This window comes from Drosophila bipectinata, chromosome XR (genome assembly GCF_030179905.1).
Source record: "Drosophila bipectinata strain 14024-0381.07 chromosome XR, DbipHiC1v2, whole genome shotgun sequence".
In the NCBI taxonomy this organism is placed as follows: Eukaryota; Metazoa; Arthropoda; class Insecta; order Diptera; family Drosophilidae; genus Drosophila; species Drosophila bipectinata.
The window spans coordinates 14,591,850-14,607,410 of record NC_091735.1 but is presented as its reverse complement, the minus strand read 5'-3'; the positions used below and the strand labels follow the sequence as shown (position 1 = coordinate 14,607,410).

The following is a 15,561-nucleotide window of genomic DNA, read 5'->3' as shown; positions in this document are numbered from 1 at the left end:
CAGGAGGTGATCCTGATCAAGAATATATATACTTTATAGGGTCGGAGATGTCTCCTTCACTGCGTTGCACACTTTTGACCAAAATTATAATACCCTCTGCAAGGGTATAAAAATGCACTCTCGCCAACTGACAGAGCTGACAATGACAAAAAAGTTGATAACGCCAAAAAAAGAAACGCCCATTCTGCAAAGTCCGTTTAAAACAGTCGAGGCGTTTGAGAAGCTCGAGGAAGAATTAAAAAAAATAGCCTGAGCTCAGCGACAGACTTCAAAATGAAATTATCCGGCAAGAGGCAAGCGATCCGTCAAAATTTATTCGAATAATCTGGCGCAAAATTTTGAATGACGACGTCGCATTTTGAATGACGACTCCTGGAAAGGGACACCGAAAAAGAAAGCTATTGATGTGATGGCAATCACCAACGCATTTATGGGAGCCTTCAACATAAAATTTGTAGGAGAAAACAAAGAATTTGACCGAGCCAGCGCAAAATGGTTTCAGACGGCAAAAGAACGGAATTTAAATAAACTTAACAAAAAAATTTAACAAAATGTAGTTTAATTAAAAATATGTTTAAATGTTCATTACTAATTGAATTACTTATCATTACTATATAAGCTGGGAGCATTTTGAGAAACCGTAGGGACTCCTCTACGGAGTATTTTAGGTGCACAAAGAAGGACTCCTCTACGGAGCATTTTAGGTGCACAAACACAATCCCAAAGTGCTCCGCCTAGGTTATCTTCGGATGATTTTAGGACTCCTTTTCTTAATAATTGGAAGCAAAGAAAGGAGTCCGCACGGAGTCCCTGCGGTTTATCTAAGGGAGCATTCTGGGACTCCGAAATTACTCATTCTAGGAGTCCGCAGGGCACACTGTTTTCACATATTTTGAAATGGCACTTTTCTCCCAAAAACATGCTCTTACGGACACTTTTAGGAGCGTCCCTAGGAGGCTTTGCGCTCCGCACAGGGAGTCCTAACGGAGGACCGTGCGGACTCCGCTGGTTGGCTGGGATGCGTGAAGTAAACTGACAATATGTATTCTACTGCATACACACAATAGCAACTTAATAGTTTTCACGTAAAAAAGATTAGCCACAGTCGAAACTAATAATTTAAATTTTCCAATTCTTTTTCAATTTTTCAATGCATTTTTCTTTTCTTTTTTTCAATGCATGCCAACGGTTTTTTTTTAAACTGCTGATTAGTGTGTTAATACTCCGCTGCTATTGCTATTCCATTTGGTACTACTGTTATTCCTACTTTTCTACTACTATGCCTAAAAGCTAATACGCATGCTTGCATATCAGAATCAAATTGTAAACATCGGTGCAGTGCGCTGTTGCCAGATTGGCCAGCTAATAATTAATAAAATTAAAAGAAAAATTCCATGGCACTGATTGTCGGGGAAGGCAGAAAAGCCATACCTTTCTCCCCTGCAAAACTACTAGACTACTCCAAACTACTAGATGACTCCTAAATCTTGACTTTTCCGCCGCTCTACTGAGGAACTCTCTGGAGGAACCCCAGCTACTTCGCCATGGTGCACCGGCTCTTTACTACACTTCCCTTCCTCCCGACGCCGGACTTCTGATTTGGCCACCTGGTTCATAGGACGGCATCTGGACCCTACGTTCGAATAAAATACCATAGAAATTTTTAATACCTTATTTTATTCAGCTTCTACTTTATTTTCTTAAAGCCGTCAATAAATTTCATCAATATATGAATTTACTCCTGACTCATCCCTGACGAATCCATACTACAGACATCCACGAATTTCTTCCACCCTGGAGCACTGGCTTTTCAATACATTCCCCATCTTCTCGACGCTGGACCTCTGTTTTGGCCCTCAGGAACATAGGTCGGCGCCTAGATGCTACGTTCACGCAAAAATATTCGTGAACACATCCCCCGATAAATCCTAGCTGCAGTCATCTTTTTTGCCTAAGAGCACTGGCTTCCCGACGTTGGACCTCTGATTTGGCCACCAGGAATATAGGTCGACACCTGGACACTATATTCATATTAAATGTAGCTACCGCCACTACCTATTTATCAATATATGACTTTATTCCTGCGCTTATCCCTGACGGATCCATACTAAAGACATCTATAAATTTCTTCCGCTCTGGAGCACCGGCTTTTCAATACATTCCCCATCTTCTCGACGCTGGACCTCTGATTTGGCCACCAGGAACATAGGTCGGTGCCAAGACGCTACGTTCATACAAAAATGTTCTTTCCGCTACTACTTTATAATAATCTACAGCTATTACTTAATTCTGATTCCAAATCATTCTTGATTCCTTAAATATGTTGATTCAATGTTATTTATATAACTTTTTCATTTATGTTAACGCTTAATGTTAATGTTAATTTTATAATTTTGAAAACACTAAGCGTAAACACGTATCTTTTTCACCCCTGCTTGCGTTTGAAAATTCCCCTGCGACCTCTGCGATTAGGCCATTGCCGATCTATTTGCAGAATTTTTTCAAACAGCTTATTCTTCGCCTAAATTGACAGATCAGACTAACGCATACAATATTCAATCAGTAAATCTTATTTTCTGTCGGTTTTTCTCTGAGGATAGCGTGTTATGTGATCTTCTAAGGGTCAAACCCATTTATTCGCGAGGCTGCTAGAGCTCAGCGCCAACCTGACAGTATGTGCTGTGATGAATTCTTGCCCGATTAGTGGAATTCTACGCCCTTCCAAGAGATCCGAGTTGACATAAAAAAAAAATGGCTGATTGTGAGGATACATTCCAGAGCCTGGAGAAACATGGTGAGTTTGAATTCATGGAAGCGATATCTATCAGTAGTATTTCTTGTTCCAACTCTTTTGATTAAGAGAACATTAACATGTAACCCAGGTTGTAAATAATTTCCTCGCCAAGCTAAAGGGCTTCAAAGAGGCATGTGTGAGCCTCAAAAAATCTAACTACGGTGGCATCCCTACTGGTAATACCAATAGCTCTGATTCGGTCCTCGTCCTACCGTTAACCACAATTCCCGCGGTGTGACTACTCGAGGCCCAAGATGGCCTACAATGGTCTTTGTTTTGAGGAATCTGCTACTCATCAGATGTCTGCTCTACAACACCGCAGCGTAATGTTTTTAATGATGCAATTTTTCCTGTCTCCACTCAGCGCTCATGGCAACCTGCAAGGCCAAGTGCGGAACACAAACAACAAAAAAACAATGCTATGAGGATGAGGAAAAAATATTGGCACCTTTTACAACAATCAAGCGAGAGACGCGACAAAAAACCAGCGTCGCCTAAATTATAAGGAAGGATCAGCTTCCTACCAACTTCATGCCAAACGATTGCTGCTATCAAATCATCGGCAGGAAGTTAAGTACAATCCTTTAAAAAACAATCAGGCACATTTGAGCCGCAGAAGCGCCATGCATGATAAGAGGATCAATCCAGCTGAGAACCAATTGAACGAATTCCAGGTCAGACCCAAAATGGAACAACAAGGCTTGAAGGAAGCGACTCAGTCGCTAAAATCTTGGATGAGGTCTGCCTCATTTGGGTCGCCACCACTATGGCCGCCGTCTGCAGGACGATCAATAACAGCAACATAAGCTTCAAGAACAGGCCATGGCTGACGTGATCCAGTCGCATAAGAAGACGCATGCCAAGTTAGACCACATTGGAGGCCTTTTTAACAAACTCCTTTCCCTCAGCAAAGTGATGTTTGAGATCATGCTTTAGGTCACGGACATTAACTTTTATCAATAACAATTAATTATTACAATTAACAATAACTCTATTATGTCTGTGGATGTGCTATCTTTGGTGGATCAGGATTCTCTACTCGACGTTGTCACCGCCATTTATGTCTAGCTTCATTTCATGGCCCACTCGCCCCACTTCTCAGAGGCCAATGCCCTTTTGCAATCTTCGTATAGGGTGCTGGAATGCCTGTGGGGTAGGAAAGAAGTCTTTGTGGCCCCTCTTTGCTGAGTCCTAGCGCCATGATTGTCCTAGCTGAGGATGTTGAACTTGCGTACCATTTAATAAGGGCTCTACTATTGATTGCATTTATATGATATCCTTTTTCTTTATAGGATGATACAGCCCGAGATGACCCAGCCATTCCCCGCGCCATTGACTTTGTCCCATTAAACCAAGTTGTTGATGAGCTAGCCAACGATACTCAACCGAGAATGACCCAGCCCCGCGCGGCTATTGAATCTGCGCCCTGTTAAACCATCTACTGATGTCCAGCCAAGGATGATTTAGCCATGCAATAAACTTCGGTGGACCCTAATTTTAATTTAAAGTCTCTAAATTTTAAATTCTATGAATGTTGTATGTTCATTTCGGACTATTAATATTTCACGGCTATTAATATACACATTGCGTGCTATATTTGAAGAATGGAATATAAGCGATAAAATTGAGAATATAACGACAGATAATGATTCTACATTTTAGAATCTACAATGTTAAAAGCCTGGGAAAATTAAAAAATAAAAAATCTCCCATGTGTTTCAAACACTATTAACCTGCTGGCACAGGATGTGTTAAAGTTTTTAAGTTTCCAGGAACTTTTTAGTAAGTGCAAGCGCAAAGTAACATTTTTTAAAACTAGCACAAACGCAAATGAAAAATTTAAAATTACACAAAACGTTACGAAGCCTGACAGTTTGATTCAAGAAATTATAACACGCTGGAATATCGCACTTTTTATGATAAAACGTATTCTTTTAACAAATGAAACCAAAAGCACCGCAACCATTCTCAGCTGATGAAATCGGAATACTTGAGGACTTGGCCGAAATTTTATCCCCTCTTCATGAAGCAACACTTCAAATTTCTGCTACAAACACAGTGACATCGTCGTTGAACTATTTGGGAGTTGCAAAATAAATTTACAATGCTTAGTTTAAAAACTCAAGAGGTAAAGGATGCCTTCTTATATATGATGGAAAAATTTAAAGTTAGATTGTTGCCTTATGAAAAGCGCTTGCTACCTTGATTGATCCGCGATTTAAGAGAGATGGATTTCTTAGTACTTTCAATGCAGATCAAGCAGCCATAGCTTTAGAAAATGAAGTGTTCAGTGTTCTGCTCCAAATTACCAAAGATCATCCAACTGCACCAGTTGAAACACCCTCAACAAAAAAAATAAAATTTTCATCTCTTCAAAATAAGTCCGACTTAAAAATTCGATCAAGTCGAGTGGACGCAATTTTCCTTTTAAGGCAGTGGGGGGCAAAACTAACACATGTTTAAAATTTGAGTGTATGCGTAGCAGAGAAAAACAATGAGAGCAGAGAATTCACTGAGCGAAAAAACGTATTTTTATACTTTTCAAGAGGGTATTATAATTTTGGTCAAAAGTGTGCAACGCATATATTCTTGATCAGGATCACCTCCTGAGTTGATATGAGCATGTCCGTCTGTCTGTTTCTACGCGAACTAGTCTCTCAGTTTTAAAGTTATCGTCTTGAAACTTTGCACACACCCCTCTTTCTTTTGCACGAAGTATATAAGTCGGAACGGCCCGGATCGGCCGACTATATCATATAGCTGCCATATAACTGATTGATCGGAAATGGTATAACTTTGGTGTTTTTAGAGTTAGAGAGTTCAAGTTTGACATGAGAGCTATTTTTGGCAAACAATTACGTCATGCCAAATTTCATAAGGATCGGCCGACTATATCCTATAGCTGCCATATAACTGAACGATCGGAAATGACCCAACTTTCGTGTTTTTGAAGATAGAAAGCCGGAATTTAATACAGATTCTGTTTTTGGTCAGTTGATCCAACCAAACAAATTTCATAACGATCGGCCGACTATATCTTATAGCTGCCATATAACTGAACGATCGGAAGATAGAAGTTTGGGACTTTTTTTAGATTTTGTATTGTAATAAATTGGATTATATATTCATATTCCCATAAGGAGCGGCCAACTATATCCGATGTCTGCGATGTATATCCGGTTTTAACTGCAAGGGTATATAAACTTCGGCTCCGCCCGAAGTAAACTTTCCTTTCTTGTTTTATTTCATTTTTCGTTAATTCAAAAGTTGGAATGGGCACTAAAATTGAGTATTTTATTTTAAAAAAAGCTTTGCTAGCAACATTTCTTAAAAAAATAAAAAACTACGCTTCCCTATCTATATTCTCCATGAAGAAAAGTTTTTCCAATCCAATTTCTGAGAAAATTTTTCTCAGTGGAAAAATTTATATTTTTAGTTTGGGCTGTCAAATGAATAAAAATGAGAGAGCTTCTAAAAAAAATTTGAGAGTGCTCAGTGTGAGTGACAGTGTGTCAGTGTGCCGGCAGCGCTGCGGCAGAATTTCCTACCCTATACTCGCGTGCTATGTAAAATGAGAGTTTGCCCACCACTGTTTTAAGGCAATACAATGAGAGTCAAAACCGGAAGATAAAGAACCTCTTCCATATTGTTAAGTGAGTGTTTTGCAATTTGAATTAACGTTTACTAATAATTATAATTATTTTATTTAGATGCAGAATGAAAGTATGACAGCTTTACAAAAACTCGCCAAACACTATTTAATTTTCAAGCTTCCTCGTGTGTGTCGGAAAGGACATTTAGTAAGGCTGGAGAAATATTGTCGGATAGAAAGAGCTGTCTTAAGTGAAAAATTGTTGATAAACTACTCTTTATCAGCAAAAATCATAACATGTGATAATCGTAAAGCTTAATCTCCTATACTGCTTCAATTTAAGTTAAAATAAATAAATATTCTTGGAATACAATATAAATAATGAAAAAACATAACTATAATGCTTTTTTTTTGTTATTACATAAAAAATACGATATATCGCGATATATCGATGTTTTGAAATATCAATATTTTAAAACAGCTGTAAAAACATCGATGTTTGAATACATCGATACGTATTCAAACATCGATGTTTTTACAGCTCTAATACTTGCCGGAACGATACTCAACATTAAATGATTCAACCATTGAATATATGTACATATATATGATATTTTCCTTTATTGGAAAGGAACCGCCACGGCGGTACAGCGCGGAAAGGTGCACTGTTCGGTCGAGACTAGTTCGCTTAGAAACAGACAGACAGACGGACATGCTCATATCAACTCATATCCTGATCAAGAATATATATACAGTGGCTCAAAGCTTATTTCGTGCAAGAACAAAATAAAATTTTAAATCAACATTGCTGCCAAAATAGAAGAGATACCAAAAAAATTTAAACACAGTAATATAAATAAACTCTTTATTAACTAATAGGAACAAAAAAAACTTACTAATCTACAAAAACAAAACAACTTTTTATGAAAAACTAAAAAAAACAAGGCACTTCTGGCGTCGAAGCTTATTTCGTGCAAACACTTAAAACTACTATAAAATATGAAAATTGTTAAAACTAATATTTGGTTGGGCCTCCCTTTTGTTTTTTAACTGCTTTTAAACGGTTTCTCATTGATTCCACTAATTTTTTTGTGGTTTCAACGGGAATTTTTCCAGAAGGTTCCAGGGTGAACTTCCATCTCCTTCACGAACTTAACACGTTCAATCATATATTTTTTGCTTAAGCATAGTATTGAGTTGACGAAAATCCGCTGTTGAAATTCTGATAGCGATTTTGCACTTTATTCTCGAAGAAATAAGGTTATACTGAACAGCTGTTGTTTGTAAACAAAAAACAAATTAGCCAAAATGAATTCAAAACAATTGGATGTTGGTGTTTTGTTTATGTATTTCGCCGCTAAGGAGCTGATTAAGAAATAGAAAACTGGGTCAAAATCAAAATCAATCACAAATCATTTCAATGCCATTTTATGGCATTAAAATGCCCCTTGTGGGTCAAATCCCATATTATGGGCTTCGTCTTGACCGCAAAATTAATTTTAATTTGTCCTGGCGCGTCGAAAATTTATCGGGCCGACTATTTTTGGCCGACGACCATGTCACACCTATAAAAATAAATTCAAATATTTATTTTAACTCCCCGAGAGCAGCTGTTTATTTTTTTTGATCCGGCAACACGATTAAAATCGATAACAAAAATTTTCGTCAACTCAGTACCCGCAAAATCTAGAAGGCAAAAATTTCTTCTTCTTTCCTTTTTTACACCGTTTTTTATACCCTTGCAGAGGGTATTATAATTTTGGTCAAAAGTGTGCAACGCAGTGAAGGAGACATCTCCGACCCTATAAAGTATATATATTCTTGATGAGGATCACCTCCTGAGTTGATATGAGCATGTCCGTCTGTCCGTCTGTCCGTCTGTCTGTCCGTCTGTCTGTTGCTACGCGAACTAGTCTCTCAGTTTTAAAGCTATCGTCTTGAAACTTTGCACATACCCTTCTTTCCTTTGCACGCAGTATATAAGTCGGAACGGCCCGGATCGGCCGACTATATCCTATAGCTGCCATATAACTGATTGATCGGAAATGGTATAACTTTGGTGTTTTTAGAGTTAGAGAGTTCAAATTTGACATGAGAGCTATTTTTGGCAAAATAATACGACATGCCAAATTTCATAAGGATCGGCCGACTATATCCTATAGCTGCCATATAACTGAACGATCGGAAATGACCCAACTTTCGTGTTTTTGAAGATAGAAAGCTGGAACTTAGTACAGATTTAATTCTTGGTCAGTTGATCCAACCTACCAAATTTCATTAGGATCGGCCGACTATATCCCATAGCTGCCATATAACTGAACGATCGGAAATGGTATTTGGTAGAAATATCAACTTTCGTATTTTTGAAGATAGAAGTTTGGGACTTTTTTTAGATTTTGTATTGTAATAAATTGGATTATATATTCCTATTCCCATAAGGATCGGCCAACTATATCCGATGTTTGCGATATATATCCGGTTTTAAATGCAAGGGTATATAAACTTCGGCTCCGCCCGAAGTTAGCTTTCCTTTCTTGTTTTATATGGAGTTTGACAGCTGTCACTCGTTGGACAGCGGATTTTCGTCAACAAAGTACTATGCTTTATGAATGGTCGACCATTCATCTACTCGACCATATAAATGGTGTTTGTGGAGTACGTTGCGGATGGTGTCTGGGCAACATTTTTTGCTCATTTCCTCCTCCACCTCGGCATTTTCGGAGCCGATAGCTTCGGATTTTCCTTCACTTTTCTTACGATTCGTCGCTCCTCGTGGTCGTCGAAAATTTTGTTCGGTGCCAGTGCTGCCAACTTTTGATTAAAAAAAAAGCTGTTTTTAACTAGAGAGAAACAAAAAAAAAGCTAAAAATATTAAGAAAAAAGCGCAAAAAAATCGCAAAAAATTTTTTTTGTTTTTAATCTTCTTTAATTGTGTAATTTATAAAATATTTAACAAGTCGTCCAATTCATTGCGACTATCATTAGTTTCGCTATCATAAGATAAGTTTGTTCCGATCATGCGAAGATAATTTAATGGAATTTCGTACTCATAGCAGAATTTTCCCAGTCTTCGTAAACCATATCTGTATATTAAAATAAAAGATATAAAAATTGGATTTATCTTTTTACTTACAATAAAATATTACCTTATGCTAAGAATGCTGTTAGTCGTGCTTACGCTCATTGAGTTTCTTAGCTTGGATTTTACCAGGCTAAGCTGGCTGAATACGCGCTCAATCTCAGCGTTGGAGATTGGATTACACCATGGCAACGATAGCATTTGCACTTTTGCTTATAGTCTTTTGGCATTGTGTAAATTTGTGTAAATGGTTGTATTGGCAAAAATCGACAAGAACATATGATATGTTGCCACTTACATATATACACCACTGGTAGGTGTTACCGCGCTATTGTTATTTTTTGTATTTATTTTTTTTCTTAAATTTAGAAAAAGCGGAAAAAAGCCAACTGCGTTTTAAAAAAAATCCAGAATTCCCGCTTCCCGCAATTCCCAAATTTTTCCCGCATTTAGACTTTGAAAAAAGCCAGATTTGACGTGAAAAAAGCTGAGTTGGCAACACTGTTCGGTGCCCTTGTCTGCCACACGATTTTCCCTCACAAATCGTTGAATGATGTATTGTACCGTGCTGGGGCTTAGGCACACGATTTCGGCTATGGCGCGCTGGGTTTTGCCATCCTTAAAATGTTTTAGGACTAACTCCCTTTGCTCAATCGTTGTTCACGGCGCCATGATCAAAAAGTAGCGGTAAAAGTTTAGTTTTGAGTGACCAGCTCCAATATTTATGAAATATGCATATTTTAGAATACTAATACTAGTATTTAGAAAAAACAAGAAAGGAAAGCTAACTTCGGGCGGGGCCGAAGTTTATATACCCTTGTTGTTAAAACCGGATATATATCGCAAACATCGGATATAGTTGGCCCATCCTTATGGGAATAGGAATATATAATCCAATTTATGACAATACAAAATCTAAAAAAAAGTCCCAAACTTCTATCTTCAAAAATACGAAAGTTGATATTTCTACCAAGTTTCATTTCCGATCGTTCAGTTATATGGCAGCTATGGGATATAGTCGGCCGATCCTAATGAAATTTGGTAGGTTAGATCAACTGACTAAAAATAGAATCTGTATTAAATTCCAGCTTTCTATCTTCAAAAACACGAAAGTTGGGTCATTTCCGATCGTTCAGTTAGTTGGCAGCTATAGGATATAGTCGGCCGATGCTTATAAAATTTGGCATGACGTAATGTTTTGCCAAAAATAGCTCTCATGTCAAATTTGAACTCTTGAACTAACTCTAAAAACACCAAAGTTATACCATTTCCGATCAATCAGTTATATGGCAGCTATAGGATATAAACGGCCGATCCGGGCCGTTCCGACTTATATACTGAGTGCAAAGGAAAAAAGGGTGTGTGCAAAGTTTCAAGACGATAGACGATAACTGAGAGACTAGTTCGCGTAGAAACAGAGAGACGGACAGACAGACGGACAGACGGACAGACGGACATGCTCATATCAACTCAGGAGGTGATCCTCATCAAGAATATATATACTTTATAGGGTCGGAGATGTCTCCTTCACTGCGTTGCACACTTTTGACCAAAATTATAATACCCTCTGCAAGGGTATAAAAAAAGGGATTTAAAAGTCCCCTTTTTATATTTTTTTTGAATTTAAAATGTTTGCACGAAATAAGCTTCGACGTCAAAAGTGCCTTTTTTTTTTAGTTTTGTATGAAAAGTTGTTTTGTTTTTGTAGATTAGTAAGTTTTTTTTGTTCCTATTAGTTAAAAAAGAGTTTATTTATATTACTGTGTTTAAATTTTTTGAAAATCTTTTCTAATTTGGCAGCAATGTTGATTAAAATTTTATTTTGTTCTTGCACGAAATAAGCTTCGAGCCACTGTACATACTTTATAGGGTCGGAGATGTCTCCTTCACTGCAAGGCACAATGCACTGCAATTCACTGCAAAATTAAAATACCCTCTGCAAGGGTATAAAAATCCATGGTAATTATACATAGTTTTTTCCCTTCTAATCATAATTTTATTTATGATTCTGCAGCTCTGCATACGGAAGAGCAAGGTCCCATACCAATGCAAAAAATCACCAATACATTGGTGCGAGAATTTTTTTCCCATCCATGTGGCTGCACTGAAAAATAAAATTATAGTAACATTCACAAGGGGTTTAAAAATATCAATATAATAAAAAAAAAATTTTATTACAGTAATTAAAAAAAGGCCCTACATATTTTACAACAGCTTATTATTATACTATGACAAATATGCAGAGCTTCTTACTTAAAAAAAAAATGTTCTGCGAAGAACAAATTCATGGCTACAGATCGACCATTTTGGCAGAAACAAAAACAAGAATGAATTTCTTGCAGTGAAAAGTTTTCGGCACTCCAAAAACAAAATTCATTCGGATTACGATTGATTAAGCCTTAATCATTAAGGATTGACAATAGGGAAAACACGAAAAATTGTTTTTGTAATTGCCCTTTGCTTATAATGGGACCAACGATGCCTATGGCGTGTGCAACGAATCTTATGGTGAGCAGACTCACACAACTCGGTAGGCATGAGCATTTGCAAAAACAAATGAGCAGCAAGAGCAATGGGATGAGCACCACTGCTATAACCATTCTAGCTATTTGGCTGAACGTTACGGTTCGTCTTGGTCGGTCGGTCGATTGGTCGGTCATTGCGCACACACATTTCCGGTAAATTCACATACATATAAATAAATACACACACACATACACACATGCGGTCGAAGCGGACGGACGTGAATGGTACCTGCGCGAAACATAGTGTTAAATAAAGGTGCTCATCAGGTGCGCGAGGTCTTACCTGTAAGAAAACATCGAGGCCTGCCCTAATAGGGGCAGGGGGGTCCATCCGACAAGTCCGGATTGATGACGCCAACGCTAAGGTAAGAGACGGGGAGATCACTTTCTCTTCCGGTCACTCTCTTTGCAGCTCTTCCTACTTCTGTGAGATATTTTCTCCGGCGAGGGCTATAGCCTAGCCTAGCGTTAGGGTTATATTATATATTTATATTTATATATTCATAGTCTTTTTCGAAAAAATAGAAAAAACTTCCACCAACCATCCCAAAACCCCCTAACCTTTAACCTCCCTCCCGCCCGGCAGCGAGAGCCAAGAATACTATCGGGACAAGCTCAGGTTTGTCGTAAGTGGCGACTGGCAGGGCAGGGGGATACCCCTGCAGTAAAGCAGGGAAAGAGCTACTCGCAACCTTTCTTTATAACCCGAAAGGCATCCCCTCAAAATAGTGAGAAAGCGACCAGGGCTGAGTCCAGTAAAGCCCTGGGATAGGTAACTGGATAGGTAAGCCTGGGCTGACGAACAGCTGTATTCTGGCACCTGAGTACGCGGAGTAAGCTTCATCTGAAATGGCTGAAATGACTAATGCAGCTTCTGCCCCTTCCCTCTAAAATTTGCCAAGTCTCCAGAAAACGCTCCTTAGGTGTCGCCTCTGAGCTGACCGTGCAGACCCAGATGATACCTGACCAACGCAGATCTGGCTCCGAAGTCAACCCTAGCATGGACTTCACTGCGCGCAAAGGTAACCAAGGACGCGACTGCACAACACCTAAGGACAACGGCTTAGGAGTTGGGACCCACTAAAATGAGTAACATTACAACGCAAAATTCAGTTGGCGGCGAGGCGGAGAAAAGCTGCAAAATAGCAAGATCACCCAGCAGCAAGCTGGATGGTACCCGTCCTATTTCAGGGATCCGAGTAGACTAGAACAGGAGCAAGCATCAGAAGGCAGGAGACGCAACAATACTGCATGACCTCGGGAAGGAGATCGCGCAGCTAGTGAAGAATCTGGAGGACGGTAGGAGGTCCATCCACCAGCCAATGCGGGACGCCATAGAGAGCATCCGAGCTCTCTACGAGCGACTGACCGCTCAGACGGACAAAGAGGGACGCAAGGAAGCGCCTAAATCCCACCAGGCGTCGCAAACATCGCCCCTTTTTCGACCGGTAGCGGAACCCAGAAGGAAGGGAATGTGCCCAGAAGGACACTGTGTTAAGAGGACACAGATTACGGGCGCTCATTTGTATCTTTAATAATTTAAATTTATCGCGTGCGAATAGGTAGCGAGCCTAAATCGGCCGGAAAAGAGATGTCACTTGACATGCCACGGCCCTAGATGTAAACGGGGGTGTCATCAGCCCTCCCTACCATGGCCAATGCTCTTCCGACAAAGTGATGCATTAGGCCCCTTTTAACATGTTGAACTTACGACGGGTCTTGGGTCATCATGGAGATAAAACAGGGAATTTACTCAGACACTATAATATTTGTTTATTATAATAAACCGTATATCTTTATAAAAAATGTGTGGGATAAAATATACAACAAAATGTGATATAAATACTTAAAAGGTAACTTTGTTATTATTTTAATTTCAATATAATTCAATTTTATGTTTTTCTAATAATTTTAAGTTTTTGAGGAAAATTGATTATATTTATTTAAGCGGTAAATTCAATTAATGTGATTGTGTAATAAAATTTCGGTAGAATCAAACTTAGAAAAGCTAAACAAAATGATTGAACATGGCTCACCTTAAATTTTTCCAATGCACTATGGGCGATTAGTTGATTTTGGCGGCATAAAATCCACACCTAGAGCTAGGAGCTTAATTTTTATACCCTTGCAGAGGGTATTATAATTTTGGTCAAAAGTGTGCAACGCAGTGAAGGAGACATCTCCGACCCTATAAAGTGTATATATTCTTGATCAGGATCACCTCCTGAGTTGATATGAGCATGTCCGTCTGTCCGTCGGTCCGTCTGTCCGTCTGTCTGTCTGTTTCTACGCGAACTAGTCTCTCAGTTTAAAAGCTATCGACTTGAAACTTTGCACACACCCTTCTTTCCTTTGCACGCAGTATATAAGTCGGAACGACCGGAATCGGCCGACTATATCCTATAGCTGCCATATAACTGATTGATCGGAAATGGTATAACTTTAGTGTTTTTGAAGTTAGAGAGTTCAAATTTTACAAGAGCGCTATTTTTGCAAACTAATACGACATGCCAAATTTCGTAAGGATCGGCCGACTATATCTTATAGCTGCCATATAACTGAACGATCGGAAATGGTTTTTGGTTGAAATACTAACTTTGGTATTTTTGAAGATAGAAGCTTGAGACTTCTTTTAGATTTTGTATTGTAATAAATTGGAATATATATTCATATTTCCATAAGGATCGGCCAACTAGATCCGATGTTTACGATATATATCCAGATTTAACTGCAAGGGTATATAAACTTCGGCTCCGCCCGAAGTTAGCTTTCCTTTCTTGTTTTTTTTAAGGGTTACTAATATTTAAGTTTGATTTCGGATTTTTTTTAGTCAATTTGACCACGTCTTTTTCCGCCGCTTTATAGCCCCGGCACTCATACAAAAATTTTAATTTTTATTATAAAGCAAAGCATAAAAATAGAAAAAATAATATTTTACCATGTTTTAACAATATTCCAAACTTAAAAAAACAAAAAGTTAATAATCTTCTTCATCCAAAACAAAAGAATTCTCATGTTTGTCATCGCTTTCGTAGTCTGATTTGGTGACTGATAAACCTTTGCCACAGTTTCGGAAATAATAATACCTGACGGTCTGCATTGCAATTTTGTAGATCTTATCAAGTCGTACCCGGGACATATATTGCAGCCGTGCTCCTTGTAGAGTTGTGTAAAACTGATATATTGCTGCTTTGTGAAATTATTCTCCAATAAAAAAGCTAATGCTTCAATATTAGAAATGCGATCTGGTCTCGCTTGATTTGTTATTTCGGGATTTACAACATTTTCCTCAGTCATTACATTTCGCAATAACTCAACCACTTTATTTTCATTACTTTTACGGGCAGACGCAGAGGCGGCATGCAAAAGTACAGCAGTAGAGCAATTATTTTGAACGGCAACTTCTGATGCCATTTTCCTTCGTAGTCTAGGCCCGGCCATGGCATATCCTACTTTTGGACGACCCATCTTCTATGGTGATGGCTTAGCAGTATCCTCCACATCAATTTTTATTTCCATACATTTTGCAAACCATTCTGTGTGAATTGACGTGAATCGCTCAAGATTTCGA

The 15,561-nt window shown here is 38.5% G+C and overlaps 1 long non-coding RNA gene across 1 annotated transcript; it reads right to left on the bottom strand.

The window, feature by feature from the left end:
• Nucleotides 1-9,299: 9,299 nt before the first annotated feature.
• LOC138925681 (uncharacterized) lies at nt 9,300-9,880 on the bottom strand. The gene is made up of 3 exons (XR_011441876.1): nt 9,764-9,880; nt 9,533-9,685; nt 9,300-9,469 (listed from the first exon to the last, which is right to left on the bottom strand). It is a non-coding gene; the product is annotated as an uncharacterized lncRNA (long non-coding RNA).
• Nucleotides 9,881-15,561: the final 5,681 nt, after the last annotated feature.